Below are 26,895 nucleotides of genomic sequence, written 5' to 3'. Positions count from 1 at the left end.
AGATCAGCTGAGATAGCCCACACCAAAATAACCGTCCCAGGTACCCACAGAATGTTTTAAACTCCTAAGTTTTTAGATGATTTATTATGCAGCAAAACTGAATTAACACAAAGCTTTAACACAAGTATGTCTCAAATCCTCAAAACATAAAGAAGGGATAGAACTGTGTAAATAAGAACAGGATATTATGAAACAAGAATAGAAAAATAAAGTTCAACCAGAAACCTTAAAAATAAAAAAATACGTTGGGCTGGCCCCGTGGCGTAGTGGTTGGGTGCGCGCACTCCCCTTTGGCGGCCCAAGGGTTCGCAGTTTGGATCCCGGGCATGCACCGACACACTGCTTGTCAGGCCATGCTGTGGCCACGTCCCATATAAAGTAGAGGAAGATGAGCACGGATGTTAGCCCAGGGCCAATCTTTCTTGGCAAAAAGAGGAGGATTGGCATTGGATGTTAGCTCAGGGCTGATCTTCCTCACAAAAAATAAAAATTAAAAAAATATGTATAGATATTGATATAGAGCACCCAGAATGAATAACACTAGCCTTAATGACTCTAGCAAGGCAGAATGTCATTTTATCTAATATATATCATTTTATTCGATTTTGAAGCAGAAGAGAGATGTACAAGCTCTGAAAACAACCCAAGAAGGAGGTTTCTAGTTAGTATAGAGATGATGAGCTAAAGTATCTCTGAAACCTAATTTGGCTAAAACTAGGCTCCACCAAGCTGGAGGCCGCAGGGAAAGACGACTCAACATGAGATTAGGGGCCCTAAGTCATAAGGCATTTAACACATGAGCCTTGCTGAGATTTGAGGAACCTGGAACAGAAATTATCACAAACTTAGAACTTGATGGGAGTGAGGAAGGATCTAGAACACAGTTTCAATATGGATAGTTTGAGTTTCAGACCAGCTGGCTCTGATATCACATTGCTTCTTGTGCTACCCTCCCACACTTCACCCCCACCTCCACTGCCAAGTACAGAGAGAACAAATTCTTTCCTACCAATTGGTGTTCTTCTTCTCATCCTAAACAGGTGGATAAGGTAGTAGACCCTTGGCTCCCAGAGGAGCTCCCTATGGTGCTAGACCCTTAAGGAAAGGAGGGCTCCAGGGAGAGGATGGCTGTTTCTTGTGTTATGGTTATACACTGGGTTTTAGTAAAGGGCAGAGATGTTGGCAGTAGTCGAGGTAAAGAGAAGAGAAATGGAGGCTCAGGTCCCAAGGCTCTATGCTAGTAAAGGGCCTCTCAGATCTAGAGACTCTGGAGATCTCATAAACATAGTATATTACCTTCTCCGCCATCTTCCTCTACCTCAGCCTGTGATCTTGCTGTTCTTCTTCCAAAGGATCTAGTCTTCTATATTTACCTTCTTACGCTCCAGTCCCCCCAACCCTACCCCTACCCCCAACATACACCAACTAATGCTAAGCACAGCTGATTCATCCCTGGACCACCTGCCTTCCCCTCTGTTCCCAGGGAGCCAGGACAGATCTAAGGCAGAGATACTAGGCAGTTTTGGGCCTGGCTTCCTGCCTCCACTACCATACTTGATTAACTAGTAATTTCACATGTGAGTCATTTTACCCAGCTGGACTCTGAGCTTCTCAAAACCACTGTAGAGTCTTCTCTAAATCCTCCATGGTGCCTAGAACAGTGGTGCCTCTCTATAAATGCTTGTTCATTTAACAACCAGATTTGATTGCTGGCATCATCAAATGACAGTGGCTCTTGAGGATCATGCACATCCCTTCCCTTCCCATGGTTTGACTGTTCAAGCATTCCAATGATTCCATGAGCCAATAAGTTCTCTCTTTTTGCCTCATCTAAATTGTGTTTTTCTCACTTATAACCTAGTCATGATTAAAACAAAATTTATTAGAGTTGCACTTTTAAAAGATCACTATACAGACTCCTCTTCTGTGCTCCTCCAGCTGTAGCCACCGCTGTGGTAATCAGCTCTACAATGGACCAACTCCACTTGGGGACAACTGCGTAGCCTTCTTCTGGTGCCCATACTAATGGTGAATGGTATTGTCGATGCCAGGGCATGAGATACTTGAGACCTGCTCAGTGCCCATGCATATACAACCAAGTACAAGGAAATAATTCATTGTGAGACAAACCTTTGAGCAATCAGAACAGAGAGTTGGTAAATAAATGCACCTCCCTTCCTCACCTGGATGGACAGTCCTAACAAGCTGTAAAGCTTACAAGTCTTCTCCAAAGATGGTCCCATGACATCAAGCCATCAGCGCCTTTGATGCTAAGCACTGATCAGACCAGTCATGCACTCTTGAACTGGTTTTACTTGGCATTCTGCCTCATTCCTTTTCTCCTTATTCTTGCTACCTTGGATTGTGCTCTCTAATAAAATAGCAGCACATATACCTTGCCTCAGGTTCTGCTTTCTGGAGCACCTAGGGGAAGAAGCTTTGCCAGTAAGGTAAAATATAGATTGGATCATGGTGAGAGTGGAAGCAGAAGACCTGTTAGGAAGAGACCAGGCAGGGAGCAGCTTGAACTTACTTAGGTGGTTGCAATAGAAAGGAGAAAAGTAAATGGATTCCTATAAGGAGGTAAAGGAGAGGGAGGTGTCAAAGATGATGTCAGGTGTAAGCAAATGGGTGGCTGCTTATTATCTTTGACCTTTCAGCTCCAAGTCCACTCTTCTATATTCTTCTCTCTAATGCTGGGGCTCTGCATACCACATTACAATATTCCTTTTCCAGTTGGCTTCCGGATGGTTCCTGACAATAGGAGGCCCTGGAAGAGTATTGAAAAAGGGAGAAGAGAGAAGAGATTTCCTATCTGTTTTACAGGTTCTTTTTTTTTTTTTTTTTTTTTTTTAAAGATTTTATTTATTCAGTTTTTCCCCCCAAAGCCCCAGTAGATAGTTGTACGTCATAGGTTCACATCTTTCTAGTTGCTGTACGTGGGACTCGGCCTCGCGTTGGACGGAGAAGTGGTGCCTCGGGGCGCTCCCGGGATCCGAACCCGGGCCGCCAGCATCAGAGCGCGCGCACTTAACCGCTAAGCCACGGGGCCGGCCCTACAGGTTCTTTTAACATCACACCAGCCTCCAGCTTCTTTCCACATTCCCAGCACCAGCCATGCAGTGTCCTCTCCTGAGACATCCGAGCACAGCTACTTGGGCTTCCCCCCAGAGGCCTGAGCACCAGCCCTGTGGGCTCCTCCCCTGAGCTCCTACTTTCTAATAATCCCATCTCTTCCCTTTGCTGCCCCAGCCCTCGGGGTGGCAGGTGCTTCTCCTGGGTTACTTCACTGCATGTTTTTTCTTTTCTCTTCCAGTCTTCCAAGACCGTATAAACAAGTCCCTGTATGTTGTTCCTCTGTTTGAAATACCTAGTGTGGTTTCTGTTATCCTGACTGGACCTTATATGTTACAGGTGCATTCTTATAAGACAAGTGCACGTCTAATAAGACTTTACTGTGCATGTTATACAAATAAAAGAAAATTCATCTTTCTCTTTTTTAAAAAATACATAAAACAACATGTTTCTAACAACCATAGGCAGCTCTACCTATTATATCCCTCCCCCACGTAGCCCTGAATATGTGAAATGCATGCAAATGGAATCTTTGCAAATTAAACATTGATTTCCCATTTACTGACACACTCTTTTCAGAATTACTTTCTTTTCCTATTGAAGTATTTTCACAGAAAATAGTTTTATAATATTATACTAAAAACAAAAATCCATATATACTAATCCAGAGGCTTACAAAACTTCTTTTAGGAATTGGAAAAAAGAGAAACATGACTGTGTCAAGGCAAAGTCTTCTGGTAAGTGATACTATCTTATCCCCACGAATGGAGAAAAGGGTACAACTGTCAACTATTCCTACTAAACAGGCAAAAAAAGTGTGTTTCTCCCTGTTCCCAAAAGAGGTCAGAACAGGTGATGCAGCAATAAGGATGCTGTTTTCAACAAGAAAAGAATGCAAGAAAACACAAACACTGAAATAAAGCCAAAAAGGTATGCATCAGGCTCCCATAGGAAATGAAACTTAACTGAATGACCACAATGTGACAGGCACTATGCTATGTCTTTACACATGTTCTCTCATTTCATCTTCTCAACAACCTCATTTCAGCTTCCTTCAAGCTTTGTTACACTCAGTTTGACAGGAGAAAACTGAGGGTGTTGGAGGAATTCACTCAAGTTTATTCGTCTATTAGGAATTGGAGCTTGGTTTTGAAATCAAATGTGACTCCGGCTCCAAAGCCCAAATTCTCTCAAATGAAGACAGGAAGGGTTGTTTAAACATTTGTTAAGTATTTCTGATGCTTCTTTTCCTGCCCTATACCCCCATCAAAGATCAGAGACATAACAAGATGGGCCTGGAGGAAATTTGGTAAATTTCCAGTAGGTCTGGAAGGGATTGGAAATATTAAGTGGGAAGGAATCTGGAGAAATGTCCTTGTGGGGCATTCCTTCTTGTGGGATCAAAGTGGTCATCTGACCTTTGGCAAATGACTGTTTCCATTAATTATCTCACCTCATCAGGTTTGCCTGAATCCTCAGCTGGGATGAGCAGTGCCACTGTTGAGCAAGATGCTAGAACACTAGTCTCCCTATCCTTTCTACCCATAGACAAAATATGAGTCGCTGTTTCCCCCAACACACACCTTAATCAAAGTGTGGCTACTGGAGTGACAAATCTGGTTTCTGGTTCTAGTAAACACTGTTTGTTGCCTACTCAATAGTCATTCATCTATTCTGCCTGTGAACGGAGTCCCGATTCATTCAGAACGTAACTGAAGAGCAAACTTGGCTCAGTCAAAGCTAATCATTGCAATTCTGTTCTCCTCACCAGTGATTGGTTTAGGAGAGAGCACATTACCCAATCCTGTGCCACAAAATGTGAGGGAATGTCTGCTGTGAGTCTCTTATGAAAGTTCTGCTTACACGTTAAAAGAGATACCCAGAAATAGACAACTCCTTCTCTGTCATTGAACAATGTGCTATAAGCATGTGAGACCTGGCGCTGTACCCATGATCTTGCATGAGACAGTGAGAGTGAGAAAGGACCTGGGATAGCATCACTGAGCTGATGAATTAGCCAACCCTAGAGCAACCCTTCCTCGGCATACTTTATTGAGGAAAATAAATTTTCCTTACTGTTAAAGACAGTTGAATGGAGGTTTTCTGCTATTTGGCACTGAAGGCATGTATTATTAGTTTGCGTTATGGTTAACTGCTGTAACAGAGACCAAAAATACAGAGCTTAGAAAGACATGATTATTTCTCTCTCACATAATCATCTGGACAGTCCAGGCTAGGGGCAGAGGGGACCAGATCTGCTCCATGAAGCTATTCAGGAACCCAGCTTCCTTCCATCTTTATCTACCATCCCCTAAAATGTTGCTTTCATTTCCATATCAAGGCGGAGGTGCTGCCATGTCTACTTTCCAGCCCTTGGAAAAGGGAGAGGAAACCTAGGGCAGGCAGTTTGGTTTTAGATTAGCATTATCCTTAAGCTGCGCACATCAATTGTGCTCATATCCCATTGGCCCAAACTAAGTCACACAACCATACCCAATAACAAGGGCATCTGGGAAACATAGTCTTATTGGGATAGGGCTGGGAGTTTTCACTGCAGTTTTCCTGTCTCTGCTCCATAATTGTATGTTGGGTAAGTGAAGAGAACTTGTCTTTTATTTCATAGACCCCTGGAACACAAGGAGTCACATCCAGGCCTGATTAAGAGCAATGTGCCTCACTCAGAGATTTGGGATATCGAGTGATAGAGGACTTCTGTTGTCATCCTTCAGGAGGGGGTGAATGTGTTCTCTATTTGGGAAGAAAATAAACCCAGATATTTGGTGGCCAAAGGGATAGACTGGTACAGAGAGGGAAAATATTTGTGCTGCTTCTTCCATAAAGTACATTTGTTGCTGTCCAGCCAGGGGCTACATTTCCATTTCTACTCCCATCTTCGTGACTTGTTCTCAGCAATACAACACATTCAGAAGCGATGTCTATCACGTCTGAGACAAGGAAATTAAGGAGCAGACATGTTTCTCCACACTCTGTTCCTCTGTCTGCTGGGTGGATACAGAGAACTCCAAAACCCCAGGGGAGAGCAGAGACACAGATAAATAGAGCATGGGTCCTGAAATCTCCACGTGGAAGCCTGCCAGCCCTCCATGAACTCTTGTATGGAACCATTATGTGAGTGAAAAATAAACTTCCTTTATTGTGTTGTGGTAAGCCACTGTAATTTGGGGTTTTGTTTGTTACTACAGTTAGCATAAAATTAACTAATGTATTGGTTTATTCAGTTATTTTTTAAATGTTTGTGTCCCCTCTAGAATACAAGCTTCAAGAGGTCCGTCTTTGTCTAGTCATTGCTACACCCCCAGTGCCTAGAACAGTGCCTGGCACACAGGGGTGTTCAAAAAATAATTGTGAGTGAAGAATAAGTGCAGACTGAATTATGCCTCCTGCAGTGGGAATGAGCTATGCCAGGACACACACCCTCTCACCAAACCCCAGCTGAGACTGACATCATGAGTCTTGGATCAGAGCTGCAACATCTGCTTTCTCAGAACATAAATAGCTGTTGTTTGGCCAGACATAACAGCTGAGGCTAAAGGTTAGCTTGTGGTCATGGTTCATTTGTTCATTCATCTATCCATGAATTCACTCATTCATTAAACAAATATGTGTTGGGTGCCTACCATGCAGCAGACGCTCTGCTAGGCATGGCTACACAGGGTTATGGGGCGGGGGGGGGTCGACCTGTGGCTACAGGTGATGCTAATCTATAGTTAGATTTAGGTAGGCAGACATAGCTCTGTCTTCCACAAACAAGTGTCACTAGTTTCAACTGAGAAGGAGAAAGAGAGCATGGGTGTTTCAATATAGCCCTGTTTCTAGCTAGGAGGTACATTCACAGTACTCTTCATGAATGGAGGCCTTTTCTGGTGGCTAGCACAGTAACTCATAGAACAATGGGTGGAGGTAGGGGGAAGAGGTAAGGAAAAAGTCAGTGACCTTATCAGATATTTTAGAGAAGATTGCCAGGGAAGCTGTACTACTCCATTCAGGAGGAGATATTCACATTACATTCTATTTGAATTTGCAGGGCTGAGGCCTTTGTTGTCACAAGCCCTCTCAATATTGGGGAGAGAGGGCCGGGGACCCTTTTCTTTGGCTTATTGCAACTGTTCTTAGAGAGACTCTGGACCCTGGAGTGTTGAATAAAGATGCATTCTGATTTCATCAAATGTCACCAATGTCTCTACTTGAAGCAACCCCAAGTGCCAGGAGAAGTAGGCTTATAATGTCTTGGATTATTTCATTCATTTCTAGGCATCATGCTTTAAGAGAGATGTTGTCAAACTAGCTTGAGTTCAGAAGAGATTAAACCAGAAAAGTGTTGGATATGAGGATGGTGATGTGTGAGGAAAGCAGAAAGAACTAGAGGTCTAGATTCCCATTCAAGGGGGATCAGATGGGGTTGCTTGAAGCACTAGCCAGAAACTGGGCCAGAATTTCAGTGTTGAATGGTCAGTGAGACCTGAGGGAAAAGGTAGTTCAGGCCTCCTTCTCGAGGAGAAAAGGAGAGTTAGGAGTTGGAGAAATAATTCAAAATGCAAATATCATGTCCAAATACCAGAAGTAGAATTGTAAATGAGAGATAAACCAGAGAGGCAAGAGCCTAAATGGGTCCCAGATTGGAGCAGGTACAGGAGAAAGTTTGTTCCAGGATGATTGCCATGAACACCGTCCGGTCTCCACATTTTGACTCTATGGTGGTGGATATTAGTGCAAGCCCACATATGATTTGCTAAAACTATAGAGATGAAACACTGAGGACCTGGAAAGTCATGAGAACTGTCTCCAAATACTTAAAGAGTTGCCAGGGTGTTAGAGTTCTGGGTCTACTACTCATGACTGAAAGACCTTGGGTATGCTACCTGCTCTCACCGAACTTCCCTTTTCTCATCTGGAAATTGAGCATAATAATAATAATACATATACACATCACAAAGGGGTGGTACACACCCAATTAGGTAATGGTGGTAAAATGACTCTTAAAATTATAAATTGTTGAAGAAATTTTGAGATGTACCAATGGGTGAAAGTTATAAGAAGGAAGCTTTGGGTTCAGTATCTGAAACACCATTGTCAGTGATAGCTGCCTAGGGATGGAATGACTTGCCTCCTGAACTAATGGGTACCTCCATTACTAGACACAGCCATCTGCTAAGGTTCTTAAGGATATTAAAGCAAAGGAATGGCTCTCAGTTGGGTCCAGGCATGGGCTCAGGGAGTCCACTGATGTCATGACATCACAGACAAACTCTGTCTGTCAGTGCTTGGTACATCCATATTTCTGGAGATCCACAAATTTCTTTGGATTTGTAAAAAGATCAATGATTCACAAAAGGTAAAGAATAAAAACATGACACTTTACATAACTAACAACTCTGTTGGGTGTATTATCCTTTACAAAAAACCTTTAGGATTAGTGCTCAAGAAACTGAGCACCATTTTTTGCTTGCGTGCCATCTCGCAGTTGAAAGGATGAAAAGAGAGAGTCACTGTATTTTGTCCAGGCCTGCGTGACTCCTCCAAGATGCTTACCCACTCCATCCATTCCTGGCTTGGGATTGGATGTTTACAAATTTACCTCTATAGCCTGCTGAATGATAGCTCTTGATTACAAAACTCTAAGTGCTATGACACACTTCATGCTCAGCACTATCCCTGATACTGTTTCCAATTTTAAAAGACCTGTACCAGGCCATGCGCAAATGATAGGCTGTTTGTGAGACACGCGATTCATTGTCTAATCAACATTATTTCTGGACTCCTACAGAAATGGAACTTTTAGCTGAGCACATGGTTGCCAGCTGAAGACCACCTCTCCCAGTCTCCCTTTCAGCTAAAGGAGGGACTAGGTTTTTGTGACTAGTTTTTTGGTGGAGCTGTGAGCAGAAGTGATATGTACATCTTCCAGCTAATATCTCAGAAGGAAAGGTGCATGACTTCCCCATTCCCTTTTATCTCCTCCCACTTGCTTGAAGGCAGATGTGGTGGCAGGAGCTAGCAGCTATCTTAGATCATCAACTGAAAGCCACGTGTTGAAGATGGAGAACAAGCTTGAAGGAGCCTGGATGTCCGATGACCTTGTAGAGCAAACTACCCTACTAGCTCTGAACCGCCCACCTCCTCAAGACTTTTATGTGAGAGAGAAGACATTGTTATCTTGTTTAAGCTCCTCTATTGGGGGATCTTTTTGTTACAGAAGGCTGTCAGTGATGTGATCAGTGCTTTCTGCTCATTTCCTATCCATCCACATAGTCAAGATCAGTTTGCTTTTACTCGGCAGGGACGATATACTTCTACAGTTTGTTTTAGGGCAATTTAAATTGTCCAGCTATTTCCCATAGTTTTTCTGCTAGGAGCACACGATAAAAAGCAGGGGTAGCTTTCATCACCATCTTTCAGGTCTCAACTTATATGTCACCTTCTTAAATAAGATTTTCTAGACACCCCAATATAAAGTAAGTTCTCCTGGACTAGCTCTAGCTCAGCCCACTCATTTCCTTCTTGGCACTTAGCACACTGTTTGTTATCCATCTTCCACTTTAGGAGACAAGCTTCATGAGGGAAGGGACCATGTCTATCAATCCACTGCATCCCTAGTGCTTGTCACAGTACCTGATAGGGAGTAGCACTTAAACATCAAATGAGGGATGAATCTGGAAATCATTAAGAAATTCCCATTCAGGCTTCACTAGAGTTGTTAGCACCAGGAAAATATGTAGAATAGCTTGATAATATTCGAAATGAAGGCTTTCTTAGCCAAGACTCAAAACTCAGAAACCATAAAGAAAAGTTTATATATCTTACTTCATGAAAATTTAGAAGTTCCATATGGTAACAGACACCATAAATACAGTTTTAAAAAAGTAAAAACTTTTTACTTTTTACTGGGAAATAATGACAAAGAAAAGTTACAATCAAGGATTATTATCCACAATACATAAAGGACTCATTGGAACCAACAAGAAAAAGACAAACAACTCCATAGAAAAATAAACATAGATGATGTACAAATCACAGAGAACAAAACAAAGATAAACACAGATGTCCAATAAGCATGTTTTTAAAACTATGAATAACTTAAATACCCAATAATAGGAAAATAGTTAAATATAGTACAACCATATTACAGAATATCATGAATCCATGATTAGAAATAAGATATATTTTTATTAAGTCAAAAAAGCAAGAAAAATATAGATATGATCCCATCTATAAGAATGCATACATACATATGCACATATGAAATGTACCAGAGAAAGTCTGAAAGAATGCACACCAAACCATTCTGTTTTAGGAAAAGCAGTAGGATTGGTCAGAGCAGGGAGGTGTGGGCTATGTGAAGTAGGATTTTTACTTTTCACTCTACATACTTTTCTAGTGTTGGAAATCTCTTACTGTGAGCATACCTTCACCTATTACTTGTGTAATTCTAAAAACTATTTTAAAAAATGACAGAAAATATATGGAAGTCATCTAGGAAAATTCTTGGAATCTATCATTAATAGTAGCAAGAATCAAACAGAAAAGATATAACAATCTCCCAAAGTCATACAGAACAGATGCTTTTGGATAATGTGTAGCTCCACAGAGACCCCCATCCCACCTCCCCTAGCCCTCCCACCACACTTTGATGCCGCTCCATTTCCTTGGACAATTAGCTATCATTTAACTTTAAAACAAAATATATATAATCATTGCACCCTGGGCTGTAGCATTAGGGGAGTTTCTTCAGGTGCAAGTGGACCCCACTCTTGGGTTTGAGGATAACCTGGGGCAAGAAGACAAGAGGCCTGGTGGGGTCTGGAGTCACCTTGAAGCAGAGCAGAATCAGAGCAATGGCCATCTTTACTCAGCCATGGCAGAGTGCTGCCCGATGTAGTTCCTGCAGACACCCAGGGAAAGAAAGAGAGACTTGAAGAAGACTGTTTCTTCTGACTCTTTAATAAGATACTAGAATAACAAGTCTGAAGTTCACAGGAAAGCAACATTTTCACAGTAAATGCCACAGAAACTTCTGGACTTTGGACTCATTGTCCCCGTAAGAATGTGAGCTGGGAGGTTCCAATGTGACACCCTCTCTAAACAAGGTGACACTTGGAGTTGCTCATAGAATGTGTCTCCTGTGAGGATCTAATGTAAAACATGATGACTACAGTTGATAATGCTGTATTGTATAATTGAAATTTGCTAAGAAAGTAGAACTTAAGTGTTCTCACACACACACACACACACACACACACAAAGATAAATATGTGAGGTGAAGGATATGTTAACTAACTAGATGGGGAGAAATTCTTTCACAACATATATATGTACATCAAATCACTACACTGTACGCTTTAAATATCTTATAATTTCCTATGTCAATTGTGCCTCAGTAAGGCTGAAATAAAAGAAAAAAAGAATTATTTCTCCTGCATTGGACATGGACTGCATTGAGTCTATGAGAAACAGCTTGCATCACAGGAGAGCTTTCTGAGACTTGGCTGTACAGGATGTGATAGAAAAGAGCATTGTCCTTTGCGAAACTAACTGGCCCTTTCAGGGGCTCAAATAGGCATCAAGATCTACCTCACGGTCAGGTGAGAGGATGGAGTTCCATGGAAGAATTTATAGAGCTGAGGGGCTAAAGGGAGAAAGCTGTTCCTAAGTAAACATTTTTGTGTATTTTCAACAATTTCAAATTGCACCCACCTTGGTCCAGCTGAGAATGGTAAGAAGCAGTGGGGGTGTCTCTCATCAGAATTCTGCCAAGAGAATCTCTTGGGGTCAAAGACCTGAAATGAGAGCACAACCCCACCACCATCCCCAAAACACCATTGACGCATATCATAAGCTACTACTTAGCACTAATCAATGGAAATATACTGTGAGCCACATGTGTAATTTCAAATGTTCTGGTAGGCACATTGTTAAAAGGTGAAATTAATTTTAATGATGGAATTTATTTAATAGAAGATACCATCATTACAACATGTACTCAATATAAATAAGTATTAAGGAAACATTTCACATTTTTTGCACTACATCTTCAAAATCCAGTGTGTGTTTTACATTTCCAGCACATCTCAGTTCCGACTAGCCACGTTTCAAGTGCTCAATAGCCATATGTGGCTGATGGCTACCACACTGGACAGAGCTACTCTAGACCTGCGGACCTTGTCTGGCCTCCCAGTGGACCAGTCTGCTACCCAGACTAAGTAGGGGGAAAGCAGAAATTCTAATGGCCAGTGGTATTAGTTTCACTTTGGGGGTAAGAGTGCACCCACTTAGAAGTCAAGCCAAAATGATTATGTGATCAGTTGTTACTGAGACATGCGGTCCAACTTCCCATTACATGTAACAGATCTTAAACCCTAGCAGCTTACATAAAAGGAAGTGTCTGTACATGTTGTAAGGGTTTAGAGTTTCAAGAACATTGATCCAGGAAGTGAGGTATGCTACACATCTTCTTTTTGCCTCTCTAGATCCTCTCTCCTCCCTTTCCCACCCTGCTCTGGATGCCAAGAAGCTGATCCACATGGTTTCCTGTTGGGTTTGGCCAATAAAAGGCACTGACAGGAAATCTGGAGGGTGGGAGGAGAGAGTGGTCAGCTTATTTATTCCCTGGGCCCCTCCCTCCCAGGCTGCCTCAGGTTGGCTGCAGGCTCTACTGAAGCCGCAACTCCTGTCTGATGGCCTTTCCCAGGAGCAGTCTCTCTCTTGTGTCCCATTGCCCAGCTTGAGTGTGTCATCATTTCCTTCCAGAACCCTGATTGTTACATCCAGCAAAGGGAGTTTGAATTGCCTGAAATGCTACTGAGAGTCTACACTCTTGCAGATACCTAGGTCAGTGCTTGGTAGAGCTTGTTCAGTAAATGACTTGTGTGCAGACTGTGACAGTTTAGAGCATATTGTGTGGCATTATGCCAATCTGTTCATTCAAAGTGAAGAGAAAGTAGGAATAAGGGAAGAGGACAATTTTCCTTTGGTGGAAAATTTTACATTTTTAGTGTTTATTTTTGCTTGCTTTGTGACATTTGCCACTTCCATACATATCTAACAAAAAGTAACATGCATAGCACTAGTTCTTTGAAGTGCTTACATGTAAGACAGTCATACCTTTGGGTTTTGCAAGATTGCAGGGTTGTGGTGAGGACCCGAAATACTGAGAACCACATTTATTCCTGAAAAAGAGAGGAAATAAAGAGATCGCAAGAGCAAGAGCAAGTTGTGGGCTATTGTTATACCTCTCTTCAGTAAGACTTGTCTCCTAGAAGGGGAAGAGGTATCTCCTGGTAGAGCTGTGTGTGCTGTAGCTGATGCCAGCAGTGAAGGACCCATGGGAAGATGAGGCTTGGTGGCACCTTAGTATTCTAAGCAATGATCTATTTAATACATGATTCTATCTTAAGGAGCTATTGGTATCCAGTGAAAATGTTAACCCCTGCTTATGTTTTCTGCTACTTCTGGAATTAACTTATATATCTATTAATGGACTATAAGTCACCCACTGGGGACAGTTTGGGTGCATAAGAACAGAACTGTAATTCCATCATGCAGATCCAATGACAAGTTTCTGTTGGTGCTGTTTATATACCAAAGCTGGGGAGTTTGGTCAATTATCTATGCCACTTGAATATTAAAAAAAAAAAAAGACAGTGGAGAGACTATTTGTTTACCAGAAATAATTCTAGTAAATTAACTCTGGATCTCTCAACAATGACGCAGTAAGTGACAGGCCATTGGTATATGCTACAAGCAATGCTGTCAGCTTGTTTCCAGGGCAAGAGTCAGTAGAATACCAACAGAGGGGAGTGAAGGGTGTCTCATGTGAACTCTCTGCCTCTCCTACTCACCCTGCTCAGAAAACTGTGTTTTTCAGAAGAGCACTAGGTGTGGGACCTCTGTGTGAGTCCTAGCTCTGCTCATCTGCATGTTCGGGTCCCCCAGTGGGTTTTGGCTACACAAAAAGTATTGAAAAGTTCTTTGTAAACTGCCAAGCACTCTATAGTGTCTGCTGAGATCATGTTCCAAGGGGGGAAACAAGGATATAATCTATTTGAAGGCTCTCTGTAAACTACTATGTGCTGCACACTTATAAGGGTGATATGATGATGATGATGAAGACAAAGACCCTGCTTGGGGGGTCTTATAGATAAAGAAAGGGTGCTCATCTTCCATGAAGTCTCACCTGGGTCTCAAACTCAGCCAAACAAGAATTATCTGAGAAACAATGTCCCGCAATGGAAGAAACCCTGGGCTCGGATTCTGGTGACATGTGTTCTGGGCATAGCTTTGCTGCAAATGGCTATGTGCCTTTGGGGAAGTCTCTGAAACCCACATCTGATCAAGACATTACCCACTGAGCTCTTAATAGGTGCCCAACCCTAAGCCAGCTGTCCTCAGTCTTTTGACTCCTCCAGGAGTAGAGAAACCCACTGGTCTTCATTCCTGTGTTCCCAGGATCCCACAGTCTCTAGGAAGTGCTAAGGAAAGTAATGCAAAGACCTGCAGGCATCCATCTGGGAAGGTAATGGGCTTGCTGAGTTCTCTGGAAATGGATGGGACTGGAGGGGCCAATGGAAGTGACTACTTGATGCACATTGTGAGGTACGACATCTCACCCAGCTGGTCCCTGTGAGGACAAGGGAGGGAGGGAAGGGAACTCAGACTCCACATCTAGTTTGTAAACACCGATATTATTTTTCTATTTGATATTTGTTCCTCGTAAATATAATCCTCAGACTAAAGCTATTTTGCCAATTGGTTTATGTAACAAAAAGTTAAAATGGGACTCTCTCTGCCTCAGGATCAGCTGAGGTCCGAGAGGAAGAGGAATCAAACAGGTGCCAAATATCCTCATTATAAACTGAGGGTGCTAAACTAATAGTAAAGGATTTGCTAAGGAGATTTCTGAACACCCAGTTTTGTAACCCTTAACTCATCATATAAATGAAGAATGTATAGGCATTCAAGAGAGGAGGCTTAAGAGTTTTGAGAGGGAAAAAAAAGCATCCTTTAAAAAGAATTGTTGGAATGCCAGAGTGCCGAGGAGAATGGAGGAGGATGCTCCACTCCATGTTAAGCAAAATGGGGCTTCATAATGGTCACTTAGATGATCTGACACGTGCTCCCTGGAGTTTGGGGAGCACTGGACTGATAGTAAGGCCATGGCTCAGAACAGACAGAGAGGCAGGGGAGAGCAGCAGGGCAAGGCAGGAATGCTCCAGTGTGTCCTGAGGGCCAATGAACCTGCAGGAGGAAGAGTTCCAGAACCAGCTTGAAAGTAACTCTGACCTAGGACAAGAATTCCTTCGCCCCATGAATCACCATTGCAAAGTCCCACTGAGGGAATCTCCAAGAATCCCACAGATGCTCCCATGGAGGATAAAAGAAAGTATTGACTACCCACCAAGCTCAGAGGGCAAGAGCGCAACTGTACCAGATCCTTTCTCCTTATCCTCTCTCCTGAGGCCGTTTCTAGAAGGGTCAGAAGCAGCAGCTACTGGGCAGGGGAGGAGCTGGTCAGTAAGGAGAAGCCACCACAACCCCTCACCCACCACTGGCTTCCAGACTCAGAGAAGCTGGGTGGAGGGAGACGCTCCAAGTGGATGAGAATTTGAAGTTTTTATTATGACACTGGTCCAGACACTTAATTACTGAAATGAGACTACCCTTGAGATTTAAATGGATGGGAACTCTATGAGATTCACCCAAGATTACACCCCAGAGATGAAAAGAACTTGCCCCACACCGCAAGTGTGAAGTGCCAGAGGGAGAAAAATAGTTTTTTATTTGTATCCTAGCTGGTCAGGTTGGTTCAATAAAATGACTGCATATATTCAGTCTGTTTGATTTATTGTATTTTTATTTGCTTTTCTGATCACTTATTTTGAATGTAGGCTGTGACCATTAGTTAACGTGAAATTTTAATTTTGGACTGTTTCTTCCTCAAACCCAGAGTAAAAAAAAATAATTCTGTTTAGTCTGTCACTTGGCACATTTAAGAAAAACAACATTGTCTGTCTCAGCCCTGTTGCAAAAAGAAGAGAGGAATTTTAACCCAAAGCAGAAATGGGCTGACAAGGAGCCAAATGTAGATGTTGAACAACTTCCCAGCATTTCCAGAAATTGCTCTTTGCAGTGTGGTTTTATTATCTAAAATATGAATTATCTAAAATATTATCTAAAATAATTATAAATTCTCAGAATGCTATGTACAACTTTCATTAAATGTAACTATAAGGCCATTTATAGAATAAAAATGTATTTTATTCTCTATAATACTATTGCCATTTCTCTCATTACAATAAAGGGTAGCTAACAGATCCTCTGGACTTTGCTTTCTCACTTGGCAAAGATTTCTTTATTGTTTTCACATTTCACATCGGCCAAACAAGAATGAGAAAGGTCAATATTTGATTTGTATATACATCCACCCTAATCAAAGTTAAAATATCTAATTAATGTTGGGAGGTTGTATACAGTGTTTGCAAATTCAATGAATAAATAAAAAATGTCTAATAAACACTGCATTTTGTGCTATATACATTAGGCCTTTAATTTATGGTAGGAAATGACTGTTAATCTTCACGAAAAGTGAGATCTCTGCTATACCTATGTTAATTCAAATTTTCCTTTAAAAATGTTCTAATTAAGCTGAGATTTGCATTTGAAATATGGCATTTTCCTACTATTCATGGGGCTCAGTTGCCCTTACCATTTCTATCTTTCTGCCCCTCTGACTGGCAAAACAATGATATGTGAAATATCAAGCTGGGGTGAAGAGTGTGGTTTATATCAGGGACAGGTGATTTCCCTGCAAATGGCATGTCAGAGGGAGTATACTGAGGGGGTGTATCCAGTTATACTGGGCTTCATTCATGGCAAGATATTCTCAAGCTCTAGCAAAATGGAGTTGAAGTTTTTGTCTGGCTAAATACCACCTATCCTGTAAGAGGCAGCTTAATGTCAGCTCTCTCAGGAAGTCTCCTTGAGTCCCCATGCCAGGATAGGTGCCTGTCTTCTAAGTCTCTCTGGAGCCAGCACATATCTCTCTCATCACCCTCACCATGTTATACTGCAACTACCTGTACAGTGGCCTGGCTCCTATACACGGGAGTGAAATCATTGAGGGCAGGACCCACACGAAATCTTGCACATTTTTAATGCTTCAGTACTTAAAATGTCCTTGGTCCATATTTGCTAAACTCAACTACAGTGTGTATCATTTAGTACTATGTTCAAAGTCCAAAGCCAGTCCTGAGAAGTGAACAAGGGGATGAGAGACAATGTCCACAATGAGGCTTAAATGATGCAGATGCTCACTCAGGTCCCTCAGAAGAGGAGCCCGCTTGAGCCCAACCAGTCAAGCTCTAAAGGCATGTCTATGGATCAAGTCCTCATTTCCAATGCACCAGAGCCTATGTGAAAGGAAGAAATGGGACATTTTATAGACCACTGATTAGAAAAACAGTGAAATAGACAACTTAAGGATGAATGAACTTCTTTTGCAAAAGACAAAGGGATAATTTTGAGCCTTCTAGAAATGGATCAGAAAGCTGCCTCTTCAGCTTTCAAATACACATATCCTGAAGCACTACAGTCACCAAGGTACAAGAGGAAAGAATAAAGCAAAATCCTAGGAGAAGAACTAGGATGAAATATTTAGGGATATAGATCTTACCAGGCATTGGAGGACCATCTCCCAGGATGCCCCTGATCTCCCAGCATCTCTCTTGATGCTCATGGTTCAGAGCCAGGTGGTAGAGGAGCCAGGAAATGCCCCCTGCCATTGTGCCCTGCCAACATGAATGTGTTCACCTCGGATCGCAGGTCAGTGTCTGAGGAGTTTTCAGCTTAGAAAGTACAATAGAAATATTTTTATGTAATGTCAGTTTATAGATGCTTGGAGCCCCAATCAAAATAATGGTTTGGGGAAAAAATTAAAGTTTCAATTTTAATTCAGTTCAACAAGTACATTCTATAAGCCACACTTTGCCCAGAGCATAACTGAGAACAAGGTTAGATCAGGAAAGCAGGCCTTGGAAAGAGCTCCTCCAGTCATCCTGCCCGATTTATCCAGATTCCCAGCACCTCCTCCTCAGCATTTTACCAGCTTACCCTGTGACCCGTTCTCCTGTGCTTCCCTGCACTAATATGTGTCATTATGATAATCCTGTCAAATCAGTGGAAAATTAAGTCTTCTCTGACTCCCTCTAGTGACAGAGTTGCACAATTCTATCTTTACCTCAAACTGTACGGAGTCAACCCACCAATTCCAAAGTATTGTTAAATTTAAGTGATCCATTTTGTTTGTGTCTCTCTTCCTCCTCACCCACCCACCTACTCAAGCAATTAACTAGATATATGAGCAGGCTCAGAAATTGCAAGGATTTACCTGGGCAGAAAGGATACCATCCTGAAAATTCTGGTACCTCCTCATCTGAGTGTTATCCAGCCTCTTCTTATCCTTGAGGGATTCCTTTCATTTCTGGTTACCTTTTCTGGGGTATAATATTAATTCCCCATTATCAAAGTGACAGCAAAGTCAATTAAAGTAAAATCAATTACAGAGCAAGCTGTGGCCCATTTTAGCTTCAAATCTTGCCTAATTTCCTAAGGTCAGAGTAGGCATATTACATTTGAATAGATTTCATTTTTGCAGATGTTTATTTTCCCATCAAATGACAACTTTTGATCAAAGCTCCAAAGACAAACACAACAGACCAAAAATATATTTTATATAACTAGACAGGTAATATAATTAAGATGATTTCAAATTTAGGTACAAGTGACCAATGCTTCCTTTCTTCTTCAGGCTAATAACTCATTTTCATGGACAATTATGAAACTAAATAGAGTGAAATGGGAGACAGGCAAAGAAATGCCAACCTATGTATAATTGAAAAGACTAGGGGGCTGGCCCCGTGGCTTAGAGGTTAAGTGCGCGCACTCTGCTGCTGGCGGCCCAGGTTCGGATCCCGGCGCGCATCAACACACTGCTTCTCCGGCCACGCTGAGGCCACATCCCACATACAGCAACTAGAAGGATGTGCAACTATGACGTACAGCTATCTACTGGGGCTTTGGGGGGAAAAAAATAAATAAAATCTTTAAAAAAAAAAAAAAAGAAAAGACTAGGGCCAGCCCCACGGCTTAACGGTTAAGTGCACACTCTCCGCTGCTGGCGGCTCGGGTTCGGATCCCAGGCGTGCACTGATGCACCGCTTCTCTGGCCATGCTGAGGCCGTGTCCCACATACAGCAACTAGAAAGATGTGCAGCTATGACATACAAGTATCTACTGGGGCTTTCGGGGAATAAATAAATAAATAAATAAAATTAAAAAAAAAGAAAAGACTATAAGAAAAAAACAAAAATATGGAACAAAATATTTAAAACATAATCCACAAAAACTTTCTGGAAACAAGAGAAAATTTAATTGTGCATATTAAAGAGCCCACCATATGCCTTGAAAAATTGGAACAGAATAACCAATCCCAATATATATCCTACTAAAACTATTTGACATTAAATACAGAGAAAAGAAAATCCTCAGAGGGCCGGCTCCGTGGCTTAGCGGTTAAGTGCGCGCGCTCTGATGCTGGCGGCCCGGGTTCGGATCCCGGGAGCGCCCCGAGGCACCACTTCTCCGTCCATCGCGAGGCCGAGTCCCACGTACAGCAACTAGAAGGATGTGAACCTATGACATACAACTCTCTACTGGGGCTTTGGGGGGAAAAAACTGAATAAATAAAATCTTTAAAAAAAAAAAAGAAAATCCTCAGAGACTCCATACCAAAAGACGAAATGTCTTTTAAGGATAAGAAAGTTAGGCTAGCACCATACTTCTCAAGAACAAAAAAGAAATCAAGGCAAGATTAGAGCATTTTCAGCAAACTCAAGGAAACAACATCTCAGATAAGTATTTTATATCCAGCAAAAATGTCCTCTGAGTTTGAAGTCTGCAAAAAAACACTTATCAACTTGCATAAACTCAGAAAATACTATGCTCATGAGCCCATCCTGAGGAATCTATAGTGGATAAGCTTCATCTAAGCAAGAGATGACAAGGAAAATTACATAGATTTAATTCTAGATCTCAGACTAAAATAAGGATAGGGACATGGGTGGAAGAATAACACATAAACAATAAAAGTGAAAATAACGCAACGCAAAGTAGGAGGAGTATGGGGAGAAAGGGAAAGTAGAATAAGAAATCTAATAGTTGTCCAGGTAAGAAATGAAAATCACAAGATGTCATTAAATATGGACATGCCGTGAGGTGATATCTTAGTGTTGTTTTGATTTGCATTTCCCTGATGATTAATGATGTTGAACATCTTTTCATGTGCCTATTGGCCATCTGTATATCTTCTTTGGAGAAGTGTCTGTTCATTTCCTCTGCCCATTTTTTGATCAGGTTGTTTGTTTTTTTGTTGTTCAGTTGTGTGAGTTCTTTATATATTATGGAGATCAACACATTGTCAGATGTATGTTTTGCAAATATTCTCTCCAAGCTGGTGGGTTGTCTGTTCATCTTGATTCTGGTTTCGTTTGTCTTATAGAAGCTCTTTAATTTGGTAAAGTCCCACTTGTTTATTTTTTCTTTAGTTTCCCTAGTCTGGGTAGACATGTTATCCCAAAAGATTCCTTTACGACCAATGTCAAATAGTGTGTTGCCTATATTTTCTTCTATGAGTTTTATAGTTTCAGGTCCCACCTTCAAGTCTTTGATCCATTTTGAGTTAATTTTTATGAATGGCGATAGCAGATGGTCCACTTTCATTCTTTTGCATGTGGCTGTCCAGTTTTCCCAACACCCTTTACTGAAGAGACTTTCCTTTCTCCGTTGTATGTTCTTAGCACCTTTGTCAAAAATTAGCTGTCCGTATATATGTGGTTTTATCTCTGTGCTTTCAATTCTGTTCCATTGATCTGTGTGTCTGTTTTTGTACCAGTATCATGCTGTTTTGATTACTATTGCTTTGTAGTATGTTTTGAAGCCAGGGATTGTGATGCCTCCTGCTTTGTTCTTTTTTCTTAGGATTGCTTTAGCTATTCGGGGTCTTTTGTTTCCCCATATAAATTTTAGTATTCTTTTTTCTATTTCCGTGAAGAATGTCATTGGGATTCTGATTGGGATTGCATTGAATCTGTAGATTGCTTTAGGTAATATAGACATAGAATGGCTATAATCACCAAGACAAAAAACAACCAATGTTGGAGAAGATGTGGAGAAAAAGGAACCCTCATACACAGCTGGTGGGAATGCAAACTGGTGCAGCCTCTATGGAAAACGGTATGGAGACTCCTCAAAGAATTAAAAATAGAGATGCCCTATGATCCAGCCATTCCACTACTGGGAATCTATCCAACGAACCTGCAATCAACAATCCAAAGAGGCTTATGCACCCTTATGTTCATTGCAGCATTATTCACTATAGCCAAGAAGTGGAAGCAACCTAAGTGTCACTCGACTGACGATTGGATCAAGAAAATGTGGTATATATGTACAATGGAATACTACTCAGCCATAAAAAAACACAAACTCGTCCCATTTGCAACAACATGGATGGGCCTGGAGGGTATTATGTTAAGTGAAGTAGGCCAGAAGGAGAAAGACAAACACCATATGATCTCACTCATATGTGGAATATAAACCAACACATGGACAGAGAAAACTGTATTGTAGTTACCAGGGACAATGGGGATGGGGGGTGGGCATAAGGGGTGAAGGGAGTCATATATATGGTGATGGGCAAACAAAAATGTACAACCCAAAATTTCACAATGTTAAAAACTATTAAAACATCAATAAAAAAATAAATGGACATGCCATCAACAATAGTCCCCCAAAGACAAATACTGTATGGTTCAACATACACAAGGTACCTAAATACCTAGTCAAATTCATAGAGAGAAAGTAGAATGGTGGTTGCCAGGGGCTGAGTGGGGAGTGGAGTGAGGAGTTATTGTTTGACTGGTATGGAGTTTCAGCTTTGCAAGATGGAGAGTTCTGGAGAATGACAGTGATGATGGTTGTACAACAATGTGAATGTACCTAGTAGCACTGAACTGTACACTTAAAAAAGGTAAAGATGGTAAACGTTATATTGTGTTTATTTTACCACAATAAAAAATACTGACAAACCAGATAGCAAAAGATTAAATAAGAAAAAGGGGGATTAAGGATCTATAAAAGGACTAAATACTACCATAGATATGGAACAAAAATAAAAACTTTCCCAAATGTCAAAAGATATTATATTTAAAAAGAGCAAAGAAGACATACCACATAGAGAAAGAAACACAGCACACTGGGTTGAATAATGTGCCTCCAAAATTCATGTCTACCCAGAACCTGTGAATGTAGCCTTATTTGGAAATAGGATCTTTTCAGACGTAATCAAGTTAAGATGATGTCATATTGGATTAGGGTGGGCCCCAATTAAATGACTGGTATCCTTTTAAGAAGAGGGAAATTTGGACATAGACCCTGCTATAGACTGAATGTTTGTGTATTCCCCAAATTCATATGTTGAAACCTAATCCCCAATGTGATAGTATTTGCAGGTGAAATCTTTGGGAGGTGATTAGGTCATGAAGGCACAACCCTCAAGAATATTATTCGTGCCCTTATGGGACCCCAGAGAGCTCCTTCACCCCTTCTGCCATGTGATGACACAGTGAGAAGAGAGCCAACTATGAACGGGAAGCAGGCCCTCATAGGACACCAAATCTACTGGCATCTTGATCTTGGACTTCCTAGCCTCCAGAACTGTGAGGAACAAACTAATGTTGTTTATAAGCCACCCAGTCAGTGGTATTCTGTTATAGCAGCCTGAATGGACTAAGATAGACACACAGAGGGAAGACAACAATAGGAGGAGTGAGGCAGAAATGAGAGTGATACAGCTGCAAGACAAGGAATGTCAAGGGCTACTGGCAACCACCAGATGGTAGGAAGAGGCAAGGGAGAATTCTTCTCTAGAGCCTTCAAGAGGGATCATGGACCTACCAACACCTTGACTTTGGACTTCTAGCCTCCAGAACTGTCAGAGAATAAATTTCTGTTGTGTTAGGCCACCTAGTCTGTGGTTATTTGTTATGGCAGCCATAGGAAACTAATACACATACTAATTATTACATAATACATGCAGCAAAACATAATAATATAATATGACAATGTCGAGACCAAACATGTCATTCATTGCAATAAATAAGAATGGGAATGATTTGCTTACTAAAATAAAAAGATTTTCAAGTTGGCTGAAGAAGCAAAACCAAACTATGAGATACATATAAGAAAAACACATAAAATGAAGTAATTCAAAATGGCTAAAAATGAAGGGATGGACAAGGATATATCAGGCAAGTGGAAATGAAAAGAAAGCATGGGTTGCAATCCTGATATCAGACAATGTAGAATTTGATCAAAAACTCCTTAAACAAGGTAGGTTTCTAATGCTAAAAGTCATGATATCACAAGACATAATACTTATGAACATAGGCACACACTACAAACACAGCAGTACCTATTTAAAGCAGAAACTACAGGCGATGCAAGAAAAATAGGCAGAATCACATGAATAATAGGAGTCTTTAACATACCACTCTTGGTACAAGACAGGTCAAGTGGACAAAAATAAGATATAGAAGATCTAAACAAAATAATAAAGCTGAACATATGGGGAGAAATATCAAGCACCATACCTTATAACGGAGAATATATGTTCTTCTCAAGAGTACATTGAAAACTTACAAAAATTCATCATATATTAAATCAAAGAAAATATTAGTATGTTCCATAAAGGGGAAATATTACAAACAATGCTCTCTAATTGCAACGCAATAAAACTAGAAATTTTAATAAATAAAAAAAGGCTTTCCACTTAGAAATTTATAAGTCTTTATTGAAATATCTTTTGGGTGAAAGGGAAATACAAACAGAAATTAGAGAATTTCTGAAAAAAATAATGAAAACGTTGCTTTCAAAATATATGGGAGGTATTTAATCAGTGAATGTAGGAAAAATTCATAGGCTTAAAAACATATATCTATAAAAAATAGAAAATCCATCCTAAAATTCATATGGACTCTCAAGGGATCCAAAATATCTCAAACAATCTTGAAAAAGAAGAACAAAACTGGAGGACTCATACTTCCTAACTTCAAAACTTACTAGACACCTACAGTAATAAAAACAGTGTGATATTGGCATAAAGATAGACATATACCATATATGAATAGAATACATGAACAGAATAGAGAACCCGGAAATAAACTCTGGAATATATGGTTAAATGATTTTTGACAAGGGTGCCAAGACTATTCAATGGAGAAAGGACAATCTTTTCAACAAATTGTGCTGGGAAAACTGGACATCCACATGCAAATGAATAAAGTTGGACTCTTTTATAATACCATTCACAAAATTAACACAAAAAGAATCAAGGATCTAAATGGAAGACCTAAAACAATAAAACTCTTAGAAGAAAACATAGGACAAAATCTTCAGGACATTGTATTTGGCAAGAATTTCTTAGATATGACACCTAAGTACACGTAACATAAAAAAAAATAGACAAATTGGATTTCATGAAAATTAAAAATTTTTGTGCAAGAAAAGATAACATCAGCAGAGTAAAAAGGCAACCCACAGAATGAGAGAAAATATATGCAAATCATATATCTGATAATGGATTAATATCCAGAATATATAGAAAAATTGTAAAACTCAACAACAAAAATCAAACACCCTTATTCAGAGACTTGAGTAGACATTTCTTCAAAGACGATAATACAAATGGCCAATATGTATGTGACAAGATGCTCAACATCACTGATCATTAGGGCAATGCAAATCCAAACTACAATGAGATACCACCTCACACCCATTAGGAAGGCTATTATTAAAAAGAGAAAAAAAAAAGTGTTGACAAGGATGTGGAAAAAATATAACCCTTGTGCACTATTGGTGAAAATGAAAACTGGTACCACCACTGTGAAAAACAATATGGAAGTTCCTCAAAAAATTAGAAGTAGAATTATCATATGATCCAGCAATTCTACTTCTAGGTATATATACAACAGAGTTAAAAGCAAGGTCTCAAAAAGATATTTGTACACTCATGTTCATAGCAGCATTATTCACAATAGCTAAGTATGGAATCAACTCAAGTATCCATCGATGGATGAGTGGATAAACAAAATGTGGTATACACATACAATAGAATATTTTCAGCCTTAAAAAGAAAGGAAATTGTGGGGCCAGCCTGGTGGCGCAAGTGGTTAAGTGTGCATGCTCCACTGCGGTGGCCCAGGGTACGCCGGTTCGGATCCCGGGTGAGCACCGATGCACAGCTTGACAAGGCATGCTGTGGCAGCGTCTCACATAAAGTGGAGGAAGATGGGCATGGATGTTAGCCCAGGGCAAGTCTTCCTCAGCAAAATGAGGAGGATTGGCAGATGTTAGCTCAGGGCCGATCTTCCTCACACACACACACAAAAAGGAAATTGTGACATATGCTACAACATGGGTGAACCATGAGGACATGCTAAGTGAAAAAATCAGTCACAAAAAGACAAATACCATAACATTCCATTTATACTAAGTACTTAGAATAGTCAAAATCAGAAAGACACAAAATATAATGTTGGTTGCCAGGGACTGAGGGGAAGAGAGAATGGGAAGTTATTGTTTAAGAGGTATAGAATTTCAATTTTACAAGAAGAAAAGAATTATGGGGATGGATAGTGGTGATGGAGGCACAACAATGTGAATGTATTTAATACCACTGAACTGTACATTTAAAAATGGTTAAGATGGGACTAGAGTGACGTCAGCATCACGGCGGAGTGAGCTTTCCCGTGAACTCTTCCCCCAATAAGATACAACAAAAGGAACAGTCACAGACCAACAACGGAATCCCAGACAGTGAAAAGCTAGAGCGGAGGGATCCACACTGCCGCACATCTGAGAGCGGAACGTGCTGGGTCCCTGGAGGAAGTGGGGAGAGGTAAGGAGAACTCCTCTCCCTCCCCATCAGATCAGCGATCCCGGTCAGCGCGGCTCCCACAGAGGGGGGAGGGGCAGCCCTCGGCGGGGAAACCGTGGCTCTTCGGACTCTCTCAGCCAGTGGGAAACTCCGGCACAGAGGACTCAGAGGAGCCACAGGGCTACCATCAACATCTGAGCACCCCAGAGAGCAGATAAAGAGGGGCAAACGAGAAGCCTCCCACGTCGGGGACCAAGAGGGCAAAAGAGAGAGCTCCCCCCTCCCCGCAAACCAGACTCTGCAGCTCAACCCACCAGACCAGACCTAGCGATCCGTGGCAGACCAGACCAAGTGATCCGTGACAGAGCAGACCAAGGGATCCGTGGCAGACCTGATCAAACGACTGGACCCGTGGATCGCAGCGGGAAAAAAAAACCAAAAAAAAAAAAACACCAAAACTGCGGATCACAGCAGAAAAACCGGGGCAGAGCACAGGGGTCTTAGACTACACAGCCCTTTACCACCAGACAGTGGCGGCAGGTGGAAATTGCAACCAGAGATTTCTAGGATGAGGAAAAACAAAACCAACACAGGAACAATGCAAAAATATATGAAATCACCAGACCAGAAACAAAATGAAAAGCACCCAGAAATCAACCCCGAAGACACAGAAATCCATAATCTAAATGACAGAGATTTCAAAATAGCTATCATAAAAACACTCAACGAAATACGAGACAACACAGACAAACGATTCAATGAGATTAGGAGTTTCTTCAAAAAAGAGATTGAAAGCATAAAGAAAAACCAATCAATGC

The 26,895-nt window shown here is 41.0% G+C and overlaps 1 pseudogene; it reads right to left on the bottom strand.

The window, feature by feature from the left end:
• Positions 1-14,520: 14,520 nt before the first annotated feature.
• LOC147914053 (cytochrome P450 4X1-like) overlaps positions 14,521-26,895 on the bottom strand; it is a 197,003-nt pseudogene continuing 184,628 nt past the window's right edge.

This window comes from Ceratotherium simum, chromosome 22 (genome assembly GCF_057802395.1).
Source record: "Ceratotherium simum simum isolate JZ-2026a chromosome 22, ASM5780239v1, whole genome shotgun sequence".
Lineage (NCBI taxonomy): Eukaryota > Metazoa > Chordata > Mammalia > Perissodactyla > Rhinocerotidae > Ceratotherium > Ceratotherium simum.
Note: the sequence above shows the minus strand (reverse complement) of the source record. Positions and strands in the feature narration are given on the sequence as shown.